Source organism: Pangasianodon hypophthalmus, chromosome 2 (assembly GCF_027358585.1).
Source record: "Pangasianodon hypophthalmus isolate fPanHyp1 chromosome 2, fPanHyp1.pri, whole genome shotgun sequence".
Taxonomy (NCBI): domain Eukaryota; kingdom Metazoa; phylum Chordata; class Actinopteri; order Siluriformes; family Pangasiidae; genus Pangasianodon; species Pangasianodon hypophthalmus.
In genome coordinates this window covers 8,338,769-8,358,074 of record NC_069711.1, presented here as the reverse complement: position 1 = coordinate 8,358,074, position 19,306 = coordinate 8,338,769, and the positions used below count along the sequence as shown (strand labels likewise).

The following is a 19,306-nucleotide window of genomic DNA, read 5'->3' as shown; positions in this document are numbered from 1 at the left end:
ACAGCTGCATGTTGTTAGGCTAGGTTTAAAATACAGCCCGGAAATAATTACAGGAGAGCTGATAGTCTTAAACAATGGGGGTGCTTGATAATAGTGTCACATCAAAAAATTATAAAAAAAGGTTCACTTTCCAGAGTATTTTTACATAGCTGCTTCATAATATCTATATTACAAGAGTATGTCTGAACCAACTTGCATATAAATTTATAAATGGTTAGGCCTAGGGCCATGTTTAGCAGCCATAATATTTTCTACATTCACATGAAATCTAATGATTAGGCTTGTTAAAATTTATATTAATTCTGTGTGGTATGAGGAAGGTAGTAAGAGAAAGATTTCTAAAAGGTACTCTATTGTTCCACTCAGCTGTATGTGTGTTTTCATTCAGACACCTCCCAAAAAGACGCAGATAGAAACGTAGGGGACAAGGGCAATATCTCTTGTGTTGGGGTCAAAAGAGAGTGCTGACCTTTTCTATAGAAGATAGGGCAGGGTGGTGACACGGGGTTAAAGAGGAGCTAGGGAAAATGCTTTCAGGGACAGAAATTCTCACACACAGCATACATAGTCACGCACAGAGCACTGAACTCTGACAGAATCTGTTGCCATGAAGATTGGCTGGCTTGATTTTACATGATAAGTGAGTTCTTTTCCTGGCTGGAAGAAATTTGTCTTTCCTAATGATGGCATATTTAAACATTTTGGACATATCTTTCTCCCACTCTCTGTATTATCATATGTGACTTCAGCATGGGGTGACTTGCTTCACTAGGCTGAACTAATGGATAAACTAATGCTTCTTACAGTGAGATGGCTGTATGTATATGTACGTATGTGAAATACACAGAGCAGCCATGCATGTTTGCCTTATTAACCAAGGAAGAGACCTTGAAGTGTGTAAATGCTACATTTGAATAAAACAAACAAGTAAAAAAGTAAGCATTTCAACAAGGAACCTCTATTTTAAGAGCAGTTAGAAATGTTGCATAAACAAGTCTTAAATGTTACCATCAGTATCATGTCAGAAGACAACCCTCTCTCTGCTAACAGTATAAATCTAAATGACTGTATCTACCATATTCAAACCAGAAACCCTAGAGATCTGGCAATACACCACTTTAGTCAGTGAACTGTGAATGCTTGACTGAAAATGTTCTCTAGTAATTATATATACAGTATATACATATATATATATATATATATATATATATATATATATATATATATATATATATATATATATATATATAGTATGTTGCCAGTAGAATGTAATCCTTCAAATCAAATCTCAGTTAAATATGAAAATATATTTATAAATGAAGATAAAAAAAAAACTACAAGAGGGTTACAACATAACATATAGTAATGTTACATAGCAATGTAATTAAGGATAACTGTTCTATTTGTGCACAGGAGCTTTTCAATGTGCATCATCTGTTCTCCTGAGAGATGACTTCTTCTGCTGGATAACTGATGGTTCCTCATATACAAGCCCTGACATGTAGTTTAAATATTCAGCAGATCTTCCATGTGTGCACTCAGTGAACACATTTTGGTTTTAGAAGGGTGTAGAGAAAAGATAATAACCAACAACTAGAGAGAGAGAGAGAGAGAGAGAGAGAGAGGGAGGGAGAGAGAGAGTTGACTGCTATTCAGCACACAATATTGGCTGTTCACTGAACTGTCTTGATTTTCCTTCAGTGTGCCTCATTGCACAAAGCACAATGCAGAACAAAACAATATTAAGACAACATAGTGCCCTGGAACTGTATTTTCTGTACAAGTGTGCAATATTAAAAAGACACATTTGTCATCACTAAATTGTATTACTCATATTTTTACAATATGTTTTTAAATTACTACAGCCTTTAAATATCCACATTCTGACATTTTTATTATATATATAGTCTAGAATATATTTAGTCTAGAATGGCAATAACCACCAATAATACAGTGCAGATGAAGGCAATTACATATGATAACTAAACTCATTTACTTTATACTGCACATCTTCTCTGAGACTGAAAAACTATTAAAATTGTAACATCATAACAGTAGGTTTTCTCTATGGACAAGAACCTCACCGGCATCAATTTCAGTAGCAGACTGTCAGTACAAAGACAGATCAAAATGTTTTTTTTTTTTAAATGTATTAGGTATCAACAGGCAGGATACATGTAAAAATAAATTTCTTAAAGATGCATCCTTATTAGAACAATCACACAAAAGAAAATGACAAGGAAAAAGTGATCAAAGTCAACTAAATCATAATACTGAACTGCATAATATTGCTGAAACAATGTAGACCTGGCTTCCTTGTGTAATGCGCACAAGCAGCATGTATTTGCTTTTCATACCTCATCACATGCTCTTCTTTTCCAGGGCTGGGAAAGTTGTGATCCTATGTGTGCATATTCAACAAGGGTCACTTTGCAGGAGTGTGGCTTCCCTCTTCCAGCCAGAAAGTTGTTTTTTACATGCACTGAAGGCAGCAGATGGGGCCATGGCATCCATATTCATTAGCCTCGGTCTGCCACCTTGACCCTGACGCCAGCTCCCCATCCGTGCTCTCTTCATGGACTCAATAGAAGCAACTTGGGGCTACTGCAAGGCCCCTAGAACATGTTTATTATCCAAAAGGCTGGGAAACACGAAGAACCTCTTCCCCAACAATCCCCCACCATCCCAACTCCAAATCTGCATTACGACACTCACATTCTCAAGCAAGACCCTCAAGAATGGAACATCTGCCCCACTAATGGGGCTTTCTTAAAGTTGTGTGGATGATAAATGAAGGAAGTCTAAGGAGACAATGGTGGGAGAGTAGACTGAGGCAAAATCACAAAACTGATCAATCAGGGAAGAAAGGAATAAAGGATTATAGGTGAGAAACATCCATTCTTATCAAATGGTTAAGCTCTGGACTAAGGAACTACTACGGAAAGCTTGCACTAGCTAGAGAGAAGCCATGCCAAAATTTAGCAAGGACTAAAAGTCAGTCTGTGCACTACTAAGCAATAGTATTACCCTCGTTGTAGTATAATTAAGCTGAGGGTGAGAGGAGAGGAGGCTGTGAGAGATTCACATACTGATCATAGATTTAATAAATTGGTTAAATGGATTAGGAGAGAAAATTAGAAGACAAGATTTTACACTGGTTTTACACATCCAAAAAGTAAATGTAGCCCATTGTAAGATTCAGCAATGGTTCATGAAGTAATAATTCACTCAGAAGTTATACACAGAGGAATAATGGTGAAAAGGTAGGGTTGTGTGGGCCACAAATGTCACTAATTAGGCAGAAGCAGTAGCAACCTAAAGGAAGGCAAGATTTATGTTACTATAGTGCTTTGTACTTCCTTTTCAGTCACTGCAAATTAGGCCAGGATGAATAGAAAATGACAACAGCCTTCAGTATTACAGCATAAAGATTGAAATTTACTTCAAACTGCAGGACTTTGAACTGTATGTCAATGTAGGAACTTTTGGATTAGTGTTTCCCTCATGCATACTGCAGCTTACTGCATTCCTCAAAATGGATTCCCGTGTGGAAGATGTCACCATAATAAATTGTCATGGTCTTCTCTCTCAGCTACTGAAATATATCTGGCACATTTTGAGCACTGCAGTGTCTGCAAATGGGAATGTTAGAGAGTAGATATTCGAGAGCATGATGTCATTCTTATACACACCACACACCATACAAAAATGAACTGCTGCACAGCAGAAGTTAAGCTGGAAGTGCACAAAGAAGCATAACCTTGATGTGAGCTTTCTTGAGGAGCAGTGGGAGGGGGACAGGGAAAGGATTGAAAACAATATCTACAATTTAAAAATCCAGTATATCTTAATTTCTGTTATTAGCATGATAGTTAAGGTAATGGACACATTCACATGCCTGGGGACTTTACTGACAGCAGGTGCCATTAACGTAAATTTAGAAATCTAATGAGCCTATTTTTCATTATATGACTAATTAAACACATTTGTGAATAGCATAAATTATTTTTATATAAGTAGGAGTTAAATAGCATCCATGTGCAATTGTTCATTTTCCATTAGTTTGAAATGTCAGCAGCAGTCCTTGAAGCAGGACGCCAATTTAGCCTGTCATGTCAAATAAGGTTCAAAGTTCAAGGTTCTCTATTTGTCACATACATTACATACATGTGATGTATTAATGTAGTGAAATGTTTTTCCTTAGTGCCTCATCCCACAGTGCAACTGTGATACATGATAAAACAGAATATAATAAAACCTGAATATAATAAAAGAATATAATGAATAAAATAGAAAAATAAAATAGAATAAGGCTTGGTCATTGTGGCGAGGTAAAAGATCTCTTACCATTTCAAAAGAATTATCTGACCACACATCTGAGCACCTCATAACATTCTGTGATGTGAGGCAGTATGGACAATTAGCAAAGGGATACTTCTGTAAAGTTTCAAAAAATATATTTAGTCATAAATGTGAATGGATGAATTGCATTCAGTTGTAGTTTGTAGTTTTAATTGTAGATGATGCAAATATAGTAGAAGTAGCCACCACTGCAACCATCAAGAGATTACTCAGTGAAAGATAAAAATAGCAGGTCCGCTAACACAATGTGGAAATGTACATTTTAATATATCATTTGTTAATGGTTCCCTTCCCTCAAGTTGTGCTAGTTAAAAGAGAGGAGAGAAAATTATTCATCTGAGCCAGTGGCTTCAGGCTATCATGCACATTTTAAGATTTCCCTCAAAAAATACTCTTGGTCGTCTTTGTTTTTACCATTATATTTTAGGCATTATCTACCACCCTCATAGACAAAGGGAATACCCATTAGCACAAACATATGAGTGCTCACTTAGCCATTCAGTCTAACCCTACAGAAGAATCTTTACAATCAACAACCTTTTATTTAAATCAGAAAGTTTTTAGCAGATTGCCGGTGATAAGGGTCACGCTGCTACATGCACTGTCTCACAGCTAGGTCTTATTCAGCTTTTCAGCTGTGCAAGGCTCAAACACAGCGGGAGTAACATCCTTCATTATCACAGGCCATGTTTCCCTTGGCATGCTGCCACTAATGCACACCTTTAGGAACATGCAAGAGCTTTTGGCTCACCCATTTTAATATTCAATAACCCCCACATATGAGTTCAATCACTAAGACACACCTTGGCCCAGAAATCAACATTTTTTTTTCCATCCTGGGATGTTAGCCTTCATTCCAGTCAATCAAAGGTAGGAGCTAGAGAACTGTATCATGCTTGTTTCCATCAGCTGTTGAAGCAAATAGACATGAAATAATATATTGTGCATCTCTTTGTTTAAGCTTGCTCATTTCACATTGCCATGTTACACTGGTAACGATGTACAAACCTACTATTTTTCAGTCTTCACTTAGAAAATAAATCACATTTAGTAGGTGCATTTAAGCTGGTCAGAAGAAACACCACACTAATTAGACAAGTGGTGCTGCAGCATGAAGCCAAGGGTTCCCTTGAGATGCATCCATTTCCCTCTTCCTGTCCAGAAGGCTGTGCTCTCCCTATTCCAAGGCTCTAAAGAAATTGCTGATATAGCAAAGATGCTTACCACTTGCTCCACAATATTTTAATGGAGGACAGTCATTTCTGACTATTTTCAAAATATAGATTTCTACCATGTAAGATTGTGATTTCTACTGTGTAAGATTGTAAGATTGTTTCCAACAAAACCATTTATAATGACTTTAACGTGTCTGTGTCTATCTGAGTAGTAGGAACGGATAAACTCCTAAAAATCAATAGGCAGCATGATGTCAATTCAATTCAATTTTATTTGTATAGTGCTTTTAATAATGGACATTGTCACAAAGCAGCTTTACAGAAGTATATAAATCCAGGAAATAAATCTTAAATATATGAATTTATCCCTAATGAGCAAGCCAGAGGCAACGGTGGCAAGGAAAAAGATGATATGAGGAAGAAACCTTGAGAGGAACCAGACTCAAAAGGGAACCCATCTTCTTCTGGGTGACACTGTATAGTGCAATTATAAATAATTCCTGTCTATAACTGTATACTGTATGGTAAAAAAGTACAATTGTGTAAACAGGAAAATTCATTATAGTTTTCACATTAAGTCTATTTTGTTGAAGTTATCAAATTGTTCACTGAGGGCGACTTGAGTGCAAAACTGTTCTTGGGAATTGCAGTCCTAAAACTATCATTACAATTGTAGTCCTAAGTCATCGTAGCAAAACTGTTCTTATCAATTGAATTCCAAAGCCATCTTCATGGTTTCTAAGTGGTACCATCCACAGTAATCTCATGTATCTTTAGGCTGTCCATGTGGGGCAGCATGTGGTTTCCAAATGATGAGAACTCCAACCAGAAGCAGGGCATCAGGGTGGATCAGGCAGGTCCAGAGAGTAGAAAGGGTCAGGATCACTGGTATCTCAGGAGTAGGATGTGTAGCTTGACAGAGAGAAGGGGGGGGTAATGGTTAAGGACAATGTACATGGTGTGTAGAGTGCAAGCAGGGACTCCAGCAAGACTAGCTATGACAGCATAACTAAAAGGGAGAGCCAGAAGGTAACACAGACATGAGGGTGCCCTGGGACATTAACTGGCCAGCCACTCCACCGTCAACAAACCTAAGTGAACGCGTACGAGTGGGGGGCCGACGGCATCCAAACATCCCAGTTCACCACAATAGTCTATGCCCGTCCATGGTATATCCACTAGTCCCCACCACTAGCCCAGTCCTTTACAACTTGCAGGCAATATTAGAAATCACAGTTTTACTAACCTAGGTTGTAGAACTAGGTTATACTTATGTCAATAGTGTTGGACTGACTGTGGTCCATGGCAAAATCAAAGTGTCCTCCTTAAGTCATTATTTATTTATTTATTTATTTATTTATTCATTTTGCTTGAAGTTTTTTGTGTACTTGCAAACGTTTCTCTATGGATCTATTGATTGTTATTGAGATTCTTGTTAGCACAAAGATCTGGAATACAGTATGAATTAGTGTAATGCTGTCAGAATTTTCTGTATGCAGTTGAGATTATCCACTGTACCAACACTGAGTCTTGGTCATAGGCTAGAATCAAGAAACCTGTTAAGGGGTGACAGCATCAAAACATCCCAGTTTACCAGAACTCTCTATGCCGATGAAATTCTCAGATCTGCAAACTTACAAAAGAGAAATTCTATTTAACAAAATGTCTGACTAAACAAAGTTTTTCAATTTGAGACCGTGTCAGAGTTCTGAACATTAACAGCATGCCTATTCCATAGTTATATATATTAAAAAAACTCTTCTCAAATGTAGTATCTTTATTGGCATTGCTATAAAATAAATAAATAAAAATAAACTGTATTAAGCAGGTATGGTGGTTAACAATAGACCAAAAGTTTGCTCAGGTACTGTGGGAAAAGATCATTCAGTGCTTTGTAAGTCAGTAAGTATTTTATAATCAGTGCAAAATTCTACTGGGTGCAAATGTAATGTGGATAAAACAGGGGTGATGCCATCAAAATGTCTGATTTCGTAAGGACCGCTGATCTCCTCGGATTTTCACACACAACAGTCTCTACCACCATGGTGAGCAGAAAAGCATCTCAGCATGCACAAAACATCGAACATTGAGGTGGATGGGCTACAACAGCAGAAGAGCACATTGGGTTCTGCTCCTGTCAGCCAAGAACAGGAATATGAGGCTATTAAAGGCACAGGCTCACCCAAACTGGACAGTTGAAGATTAGGAAAAAAAATCACCTGGCCTTTTTCCAGTCTTCATCTGTCCGGTTTTGGTGAGCCTTCCTATTAGCTCAAACCAGCTTGGTCATTCTCCTCTGATCTCTCTCATCAACAAGGTGTTTCAGCCTGCAGACCCTCTGCTCACAGGATGCTTTTTTGTTTTTCGCACCATTCCGTGTAAACTCTAGAGACTGTTGTGTGTGAAAATCCCAGGAGATCAGCAGTTTCTGAAATACTCAAACCAGCCCATCTGGTACCAACAACCATGCCACAGTTAAAGTCACCGAGAACACACTTATTCTTCATTCTGATGTTTGATGTGAACATTAACTGAAGCTCTTGACCTGTATCTGCATGATTTTATGCATTGTGCTGCTGCCACATGATTGGTTGATTGGATAACTACATAAATGAGCAGGTGTACATGTGTTCTTATTAAGCTGAGTGGTTGAGTGTATTGTCATGATACACAATGTGCATAATATTTGGGTTTGCTAACAAAATGTGACAATAAAAATAAAAAAAATAAAAAAATGAAAGCTTCAAGATAATGTGAGAAGCAATCGAGTCAGTATGGTCAGCGTGGTAAAAGTGTTAGCAATGTCCACTGTGCTTTCAGAAATGCATTCTGCAGCAAAATGTATTATTATCTATTAATATCATGGCTCCATACCATTCATCCTTAAGCTGAATTGAGCTCAGGTTACTTGCAACCCAAAAAAAAGTCTTTGTCCCTTTGAAATTGAAATTGAGGCCTTTTAAATGCACAAGCAATTATATTTACAACTTCATAACAGATTAACTTCAATCTCAGTGACATTAAGGTTTTGGTGGTAATGGGGAGGAAGTAAACATGAGCTGGCTTCTCATAAATACTACCGTTAAACATGCTTTAATGTTTGCATCACAACCACATTCATCAAACAGAGCCAGAGTCATTTTATTTAAATGTACAAGAGCCATTTATCTTAAAAATGATAGCCTATGGTGTAGAGGAGAGTAGCAGTTTATTTTTTATCTATTTACTATGATTGGGAAGTGTTAAGCCAGTTTTAGAACATGTGATTATAGCAGTCTTTCAAGATTAATATTTGTCATATTATATGAGATCCCAATAAAATATTGGTTGAATTCTATAACAAACTGTGTCCTCCATCATATCATGTGTCCACCATGTCATACTATACAATGAAGATCCTCTAATGATAGACCTGCAATTAAACAAAAATTACTAAGTTTATGTCAACAATGAGTGTGAAGCAGAAAATGGGTTTGCGTAACAGAAACATTATTCAAACTGAGCATGAGGTAATAAGGTAAAAAAATATTTTTTGTCCATTAGCATGTTTATTTACGTTTCTCTGTTGGCACTACTGAATTTGTAGCTGTCCTGTGCATTTTGCTTCATGGTACGCTGTCCTCCTATTGGTAGGATTTGACAAGTGTAGACACTCACAGAAAAACAGGTACTAAACTGTACCATTTCTTGTTGCTGGGGTGATACCCTCAACATACACATTTGGTACCTTTAGTATGTATCTTTTAGCTAGAAAGGTACACATGGTGTACCTTTAATGGTATATTAATTATACCACCCATGCAACAAGGAAAGTTTAGTACACTCTTATATTGTGAAAGTGTAGCAGCGGTAACACTGAGATTTTAATCAAAACAAGGCAAGGCCACAGATATGCAATTTTATGGCTAACATAAAGAGAACAGGGTTGTCTCATCCAGGCTTTGCTGTTTCTGTTTCTCCTCTGTGTGATGAACACCATATGTTTGTGTTTGGAACCCTTCAGGAGACAGGCAGTAGTTCAGACAGGATATGACATGCTGACAGGAAGCTGCAGATGGGTGAAGCCTGGGTGGTAGTGTGTGTGTGTGTGTTTGTGTGTGTGTGTATGTGTGTGTAAAAGGAATAAAAAAAACATTTTCCCACATGTGTAAAATAGGAATTCCATAATACTGCCTTATGCATTCCATAATGATTTGACAATTGCACACAAACATCCTATGTCCATACCAAAACCACATAATCACATCTATAGTTTTTTTTTTTTTTTTTCTATAATCATAGGTGTTGATAAAGAATGGTGTTGTGTGATATTAGATTAGATATTAAAGGACATTAGAGCCCCTAATTAAGGGCTAGCCTTTTACATTAAGAACAGGGCCCCAAGCATTTCTCATATTACAAATGGAACATCACAGTTCAGAGTCACTCCACTGCTATGTCAGCAGTGAGAGATATTACCCACTGAATTATTCATGAACAGCCTCATCCCATGTAATTTGTTTGCACAGGGTTTTCACAGAAGTATGGCCAAGGGAGTATGAGGATCACAAGTGCCCTAGATCCCTGCCCTAGGAGAGGAAACATATCATATTATATCTAGACAATGTGGAGATATGGAGCTTGCTAGACAACTGCATTGTGAACTAATGACAAGAAGTGCAAATGCATACTACTGGACAAAAACCTACACTGAAGGGTAACAAGGAAGTTTCTTGAGGATAAAATGCTACTATACCAATGTGCACTATATGGCCAAACGTTTGTGGACACCTGATCATTACATATATATGTGCTTTTATGTCTTTCTTTGCTGTTATAATAACCTACACTTATCTGGGAAGGCTTTCGACTAGATTTTGGAGTGTGTCTGTAGGGATTTGCTCATTCAGCCACGAGAGCATTAATGAGGTCAGCTTCTGATGTCGGGTGAGGAGGGCTGGTGTAGGACATGTCTTAATAGACCTTGATTTGTGCACAGGGGCATTGTCATGTTGGAATTCGTTTGCGCTTCTTAGTTCCAGTGCAGGGAAATTGTAATGCTACAGCATACAGAGACATCCTAGACAACTGTGTGCTTCCAACTTTGTCGTTACAGTTTGGGGAACAGCCACATATGAGTGTGATGGTCAGGCGTCCACAAACTTTTGACCATATAGTGTTTATGAAAATGATTTGGCTATAGAACCAGAGGCAAAAAAAAGAACGAAGTGAAGTTCTTGACATCAGGATTTTTAAGTAAAATGCAAACACAAAAGTCTATCTTCTAAAATCTTCTAATCATCTCTTCAGAGTCATCAGTGTCTAATTTTATGAATCCAAGACACTGTCTTTAATGTAATATTACCTTGGTCAGCATAATGTTGCTTATATTAGGTTACAAGATATAATGCAATATAAACCAAGTGTAAACGTATCAGGTTTGTGTTGTTTTCTTTCTTGTTCCTAACAGTAACTTAATGTTGACTAATTGTATTTTACAACAAATACTGCCATTCCAAGAGAAGAGGAAGATGGGATAGCAAAGTTATTTTCAGTTAGTGTAAGGTATAACACATTTTGCAATATGTACACTTGTGTATATGTATGATGACCACAAACTTGAAGTAAATTTATTTATTGTTTTATTGTTGTTGTAGCATGGAAGCCTTATGCAGCTGTTCTGTGGTTCATTTTTTTATTTAAAAGGTGCAATAAATGTAGACCTAATTTAGACATAAGAATAAAAAAAATAAGTAAATATAAATATAAAACTGCCTAAAATAAGTGTCTTTATTACCTATGTAGTCACATAAACATATAACTATAATGTAACGACTGAGACTGTATGCACATTTATAGAGAAATCACAGAAGTACATCTGTAAATATACACCTGTATCTACTTCATTTGTGGCTCATGCTAGTATACATGTGTCCCTTGTCAACTGGAACAGGACATCAGGTCTCTAGTGTAACAGAGTAGTTACATTTATATGAATTATTGGTTTTCTGATAAGACTTTTTGAGTGTGAGTAACTTCATATAGAAGTTATCCTTTAAATTTGTAGACAGTTCCTATATAGTCAGTATGTAAGTGCTGTCAAATTTTGATATTAATACATCTGGGGTTTTTTTGGGTTAGCAAATACTGTTTAGGAAAATAAAAGTCACACTTTAAACTATGTAGTCAAAAGCCCCCTTTGGTCCCTACTAAATATTCTTTAGCCCCATCACAACAAACTAAAATCAGTTTTAGTACTACATACATGTTTTATTTTTCTCAATCATCCTTCATTATTCAATCTTGTGGTCACAATACTCTGAGATAGCAGGGCTCTGTGACCTGGTCGAAACTGCTGCTACTCAAATCCAGCAATGCCTTGGCTGTACTTATTCTAAATATGTCATGTACAGTGTGAAAAAATAAGTAGTTACAGAGTGAAGAGACCTAGATACAGTATGAATTTCTGCCAAATTATGGTCAATATAGCTAGTGCTTGAGATTTTACCCAGTTGTTACCTACTGGTTAGCTAACTAACTTTAGGTTAGGAAAAGGGGAATATGCTAGAGCTGAATATGCCTCCCACTCGTTCAATGGCCTTGGTTGCAAGAGGTTGGTAAGAGAAAATAATTTTATTATTCATCTTCATAGACATTTGAGAAAATTCTTAACATAATGAATTGAAGCAGTGAACCAACCCAAGCAGCTAAGACATGAATCGTGCCCTTATGACAATTATTTCTACATGCTGCCAATAGTTTCCACGGTTACCTCACTGACACTTCTGCAAAGTAAAAAAGTGCAGACAGGAGAATGCAGGTGCAGGTTTGAATTTTATTAAAAGTAATCAAACCAAACAAACCAGAAAGAGCTGGCAGTACTCGTATAAACAGGCAGAAGGTCAGGTGATCAGCAAACAGGTGAGACTTCATGTGTCCTATAAAAATCCATGTCAATAATTTTTCATAATCAATGTAATTGATTATACTGTCTAATCATTGCAGCCCTACATTTGTGGCCAACAGGGTTTATGGTGCTTTATGAGTTGGGTCAACAGTAAGAAATCATGGAGTCCACAAATTTGACTGAGTGCAACTGTGCTGTCTAGCCCAAGCCATGTGCTCTGTGCACTTGTGTATTAGGCTGGAAAATACTTGTGGAAATCATTGTACTTTGTTAATAAGTATTATCAAACTGCAGGGTCTGACTTGAGGTTGAGCACCCCTGGCACTAACTCAGTAAAATGTTTCAGTATGCTGGAGTAAGGTTTATCAGTCTTACCAGTTTTTGTAAGTTGTAAGTATACAAAATTACAGAATATTAAACAACTGGGAAAATGAACTAAATTCTCAACAGTCATTAAAATAATTCATTTTCAGTGCTTTACACTGCTTAAAAATTGAATCATTTGGCAATTGGTTCATTTTCAATCCATCAGATGTTTATCTCCACCTCAGAGGCAGAATAAAATTGATTGATTAACAACATTTGGGTGGAACTTCAACGCACATCATTCCACTATGTAACAGCTGACACACCTGTACACTTTAACATTTCTCCAACAAAATATTAAAACTACCATCAGGCTATATAGAAAAGGTTGTTTGCTAGAATTAACTAGCCAGCTAAGGGGTTTTATGATTTATATAACATTATATAGCTAAGTACCTTTCTTTTTCTAGTTTGATACCACTATTGAACATGTGCATCATTTCTAGCTAACACTACCTACCCACATAGCTGAATAGTTTTCTAGTTTAACACCACTAACAGAAAATGAGTAAACATATTCAGTTTTTGCTAACAGTATATAAACAGTTCACTTTTTAACAGAGCATTAAAGCCAAAACCAATTATGAATCACAAAGTTTGCCATTCAGCAAGCCAAGAGCATGCTGAGGCTTGTCACTCTGATGTTTGAAAAATAAACCTGTTCGGTTCAATGAATTTACATCTACCGCTAAGGTAGAGCTGCCCTTGGAAAATTTTAATTAGCAATTTTGCAAATAAGCCCTTTACACATGAGTCCATCTATCAATGCTTTTAGTTAGAGTTTCTTTAAACCTTTATACTAAGCTAAAGACTGCAACACATATTCTGCAAGTAACCTGTTAGCTGCAGAGACACACTAGGCTTCTGAGGGTTCTAAGCAGGGAGTGATGACACCAAATATTTGCCCCTGTCTATGCAACAAAGCAAGTTTACACTCAGGGATACTCCCTGACCTGGTAACCTACTCCATGGGGAGTTCATAATAAAGGTGAGATGACCTCACAAGGTAAATAAGGACCAATAGGACATAGGCTTATTGTTGAGTACTCTGTTGTTTTGTTGGATCTCTGATACCTGGCTTGTTGCTTCTTTGTGGCATTCACCAAGATAAATGATGTGTCATAGTTGGTCCTGCAGCCATATTCATCTGTGTGTGTTAGATGATAGGGAGGGACATGGACTTTTAGAAAATAATAGATGACAAAGACAGGCTCTAATATCAGGGGTGTATGTGCAGCATTCAGAAGAGCGATACAGTAGGTGCCTGCCTGGAGGACAGTTTATTGATCATGTGACCTTTAGCCAGACAGTGTTAAAGGAGACTGGAGATTACAGCCAGCATTTTCACAATTATGCTCACTGGAAAGGGCATAGACACAGCTTATATGTTGATGTTCCTAACATGTCTATTCTTACCTGAATGCGAAACAAATAAAAACATCCTGTCAGTGTGAATTATAAAATCTTGTTTAAGGTGATAAGAATCCAGAATCCGCTGGTGGGTCCAGACTTACATTCACCTCTCCTGTAACTACATACATTTATTATTAGCATCACTGTAATTAGTTAATAATTAATAACCCCTAATAATTAATAACCCTTATTAATAATAAAAACAAAAATGGGGTTCATATGAAATCCTAAAAGCCTATTTAAAATGTGCAAAGGCAAGTTAAAGAAGCAGTTTTTCTATTATCTTTATTTTTTAACATTGGAGCAATATTTAATGATTTCAATGATTTTTCCTTTTACATATACTGATTTTATTCATATACCTTATTAAAGTTCACTGTATTATATTTTACTGTTTTTTCCTCAACATACTGAATAATAATAATAATAATAATAATAATAATAATTATTATTATTATTATTAGAAATAGTACAATTCTAATTCAACCCTACTCAACTTATGAGACAACCTACACAATCACATACACACACACACACAAAAAAAAAATTTACAACCTTGTCAAACCTTGTCTGAACTGGGATGTGACAGCATCTTGCTGAGGCAAAGAGTCGCCCTGTCCTGTGCTGAATTTATGCCTGTTTTAAAATGCTTCCTGTAGTGTTAGGAAGCAGCTACTTTTGCTTATCCACTGATATAGCATTTTGCAGTTTGTCCACACACCTCTCTCAGTCAAGTCTTTGGGTTTCATCCTAACTGAAATATAATAGGCTCATGTAATGAATGAGATCAGAAAACAAACAGTACAAAAAAGAACTAGGACATTAGGTATGAGGTACGCTTGCTCCAATTCTGGAATATTTAAAGCTCAAACACATAAAAAGGGTGTAGACTGAGTGTAATGTAAAGACTTTTGAAAAGTACATAGAAAAGATTAATAAAATCAAAGTTGCATTAAATCTGTACAGTCTAAGTTCATGGAGGCAACATCTTCCTCTCACATTTCATCATGGTGAGCAAAAAAAAAACAAGCAAAATGTTTAATTTTAAGAGTTAAAAAAAATTACTAGAAAAGTGCATTTGCTGAAGAAAAATCAAGAAAAAGAAAAAGAAAAAACAAGTGATTGTGCAGGTTAAGCAATTCCTCAGTGTTGCTAAGGGCTTACCATGGTGTTCCAGGGTGCCATTAGGCAGTTGCCATGGTATCTCAGGTAGTTGCTAGGTGGCCGCTATGGTTTTAGGTAGTTGCTCGATATCCCAGATATCAAGGTAGTTGTTAAGCTGTTGACAGATGGTTGCTATGGTTTTCCAGGTGTTTGCTAGGGTGCTAGATGGTTGATCTGGTATTATGGGTGGTTGTTAGGGTGTTGGTAGGTGGTTGCTATGATGTTCCAGGTGGTTTCTAGAGTGTTGAGTGAATGAGAGAAGGAGGCCCTACAGTGTGCACCTGTGCTAAGTGGTTGCTGTGATATGTCAGGTGGTTATGAGGGGTTGGCTAGGGCATATTAAGCTAGGGTTTGGATGTTGCTGGGTAGTTGCTATGATATATTAGGTGGTTGCAATGGTGTTCTAGGTGGTTGTTTTGGTGTGGCTCAGCAGTTGCTATGTCATCCCGTGGTACACTAGATGGTTGCTAGGTGGTAAATATGGTATATCAGGCAGTTGCTAGGGTTTTGCAAGTAGGTTGGTATCATATTCTAAGTGGTTGCAAGGTTGTTGTTATAGTATACCAAGCATTTGCTAGGGGGCTCCTTATCCAGCATGATCTTTGGGGATGGATAGCTTAGGTAAGAATAAAAGTGTCATATATAGTTGTGGTTGATGTAAATGATGTTATAGGCAGTAAAGCCCATTTTTGCAAATTTCCATCACAGAAAAGAAAGAAAAAAAGGGTTTTCAAAATTCAGTCACAGTGACCTCAAACAGGGTTTCCCAGCGCCGCACACATATAGGGGGAAATCAGTGTCCGTAGAATAGAACCTTGTGTTACCATCAAATATTAATTTTGTTATATATATAACAAAGTCATTAGTTTTTCTAACTGATAGTGGTCAATCAGATAGGACTTGAAACAAGAGCCATTCCCTTAACTCCATCAAAATACATTCTGTTTCCACTTTAACATCATTGTTTCATTTGACTGAGAGTCAGATTACATAGCACAAAACAACAAAAACTGTGCCACTGCACAAATACCTATGTATTGCACTTGAATTACTTTGGTGTGGACACATTTACAGCTCTTCCTGCTTTGCTTTATTGGTATATTCCTGCCATATCAGAACAATAGTGTAAAATATGCTGTGACTTAGTGTTTCAAAGGGTTGACATTCTTTATGAGCCTCTGGGAAATACTGTCTGACAGTGAACGACAGCCCATACAGAGAAGTTGATGGGCAGAGAAACAGCTATGCTCCATTATCTGGACAGAATACATAAGTGTGAAATTCAAAAGGTCAGTTTGTCACTGTCTCCCTTATGTAAATACACACACACACTTACTTTCAGGGCTCTTGGTTGAGGGCAGTGGTGGCTCAGTGGTTAAGGCTCTGGGTTACTGATCAGAAGGTCAGGGGTTAAAGCCCTAGCACCACCAAGCTGCCACTGTTGGGCCCTATGTTAAAGTTGGCAGTTGAACATTAAAGTATGTGTAATGAATTTGGTACAGAAAGCCTAACCAAAAGCATGCCACTTTAGGTACTTATGAAATGTCATAGCAACTCATGGTGAAGGACATTTAAAAACTGGCAGTTATGTCTAGAGTTAGCAAGAAAGAGTGACAATTCCATGGCCCTAAATACATTAACAAACAAATAACTAAAAATCACGCATACACAATGGGGCAGTAGCGTAATTTCAGGGCCAACAATGATAAATCAGTTTGCACTGTCCCTTTCTTTTCCATTCTGCATTTTCAAGGCATATTGACGATTCAGAAATAGTATCTATATAGTACAGAATTACATAATTTTATTTGTTTGTTTGTTTGGGTTCATTGGATTACTGCTGTGTTAATGTTGTATTAATTTAGTTAATTCTTATTCTCACCAGCAGCTGGTAGTTAGTAAAATAGCATTTAATTAAGCAGGCTTCTATTATGGTGTATACAGAACACACACACATACAGAGAGAGAGAGAGAGAGAGACAGACAGACAGACAGAGAGAGTGATCTGGCCAGCTTTAGCACTATGTCCACATCAGTATTCCATGGCCATGGCAGGCTTCAGTGACTTGTGTGCTCTGTTATCTGGCCTTTCACTCCTGCTATGTAGCTCAGGAAAGAGGCTGAAAAGAACCTGCCACTTATCTGACAGACCTCCCAAGCTGAAACTATTTGCTTTTCACCTCCCAACCTTCTTTTATCTCTGTTACTGCAATACCCATTGACATTAGCCAAAAGCACCCTGTGTCACTCATGTGCAGGTTGGCCTCCCAACATTTCAGTTAGCTGCAGAGAACTGGAAGCAATCTGATAACTACAGTAAGCACAGCCCTGTCAGGTTCCTCACTCTAAAGCCTCTCTCTCTTCATGGCTCCTTAATACCTCTAAAGTACTTATGGCGTAGGAGAAAAATAATCTCTAGACAACCGTCAAGGGTCTGCCTGTGATTTGGGGTTTTACTGTAATACTCTTCAGCTTTGAAGTTACACTACTTTGGGAAAGAAGACATGTGGTAGAATTAGGGTGCTAAAATATTCATGCTGATTCTCAAAGCTGCAGTTTAACAAAGTAATAAACAGTACACATCAATAGGTTTGTAGTGAAAATCTTCAGGAGGGATTTAACAAAGACGCTGTTCACAGGCTTATCTCTGATTTCTAGTGAAGGCTTTTAACACTGGGTCAGTGGGGGGTAGGGGTGCCATCATATTCAAAAAAAACAAAAAAGAGTACATCATATTTGCACAAATTATTCATCTGTTCAAAGTAATTATTTTAATCTTATAATAATGATCCTTTCGTGATTGTAAAGTACTGATACTAGCTCTTTTTAAAATTTATTTAACACTTTCAATTCTCTCTATATTCTCTATCGCCCATTTTGCTATGCTGCTATGCCACAATAGGTGAGACCGGGGATGGTTGTAACACAGGACACTTTCAATTTCATGGGTTATAGGCATGAAGAGGTTACCAATCACATAATTCACTCTGCACATGCTCGGATTATTCCTTATTCAACATGTGACGAAGCAGCACCCTGTAGCAAGCACAGCCAGATTTATAAGGGAAAAAAAACAGTTTGAGGTAAGATATTAACTTTTTAAATCATTTACTATTGTTTTATGTTCACCCTATAAAGCTAGTTTTATGTTCACCCTATACAGCTTGTTGGTTTGGTAAAATAATTTGGGTTGTATTAGCTGTTTTTATTTTACACCATTATCAGAAAGGTGACTGAGCTATAAATTTTACACTCTGCCAATTAAAAGCAAATTATATATATATATATATATATATATATATATATATATATATATATATCATATAATGAATGATACATTACTCACTTAGTGTGAGTAACTGCTTTATCCACACACACACACACACACACAGTTCAGTTGTTTAGGTTGGTGCACATTTAGTTCAGGCTTATGATGCTGTTCAAACATAAACCCTTCTACACTAAACCCTTCATTGTCTCTTTGTGATACAGAGATAACAGATAGAACATTGAATATCAGACACATGCAGTTGCTTTGTGTCACATTTTGAATGCACAAGCTTAAAAGAGCTCTGAGGAACAGACAGAAATGTACATACAAAAAAAAAACTGCAACCATCCCCGGTGTCACCCCTACTTTAAAATGCAATGGCAGGTGCACAGTGTGCATTTCTTAGCTATTTTAGCCTCTGTAATAGCAGCAGAGTGGCTTTTGCTGTTGCTATGCGACCTGCATGCTGTTGCTACACAGATGCAGGATGCACCTGCTGTCCCTGCTGAGTGCTGCTCTTTCATTGGCTCAGATTTGTCATTAAAGGGAATTCTTGGCCAATCAGACATTATTGTGTAATACCAACAACAGCTTGTGGTGAGCTATCTAAGAGAAGCACACAAGCTTAGAAGGAACAGACAAATAAAGCTCATTGAATGACAATGATTC

At 37.1% G+C, this 19,306-nt stretch overlaps 1 long non-coding RNA gene across 1 annotated transcript in view; it reads left to right on the top strand.

Moving 5' to 3' along the window:
• LOC128317199 (uncharacterized) overlaps positions 1-9,593 on the top strand; it is a 74,261-nt gene extending 64,668 nt beyond the window's left edge. Inside the window, exon 3 of the long non-coding RNA XR_008300733.1 lies at positions 2,383-9,593. This is a non-coding gene — a long non-coding RNA (uncharacterized LOC128317199). The remainder of the gene's footprint in view (positions 1-2,382) is intronic.
• The last annotated feature ends 9,713 nt before the right edge of the window (positions 9,594-19,306 follow it).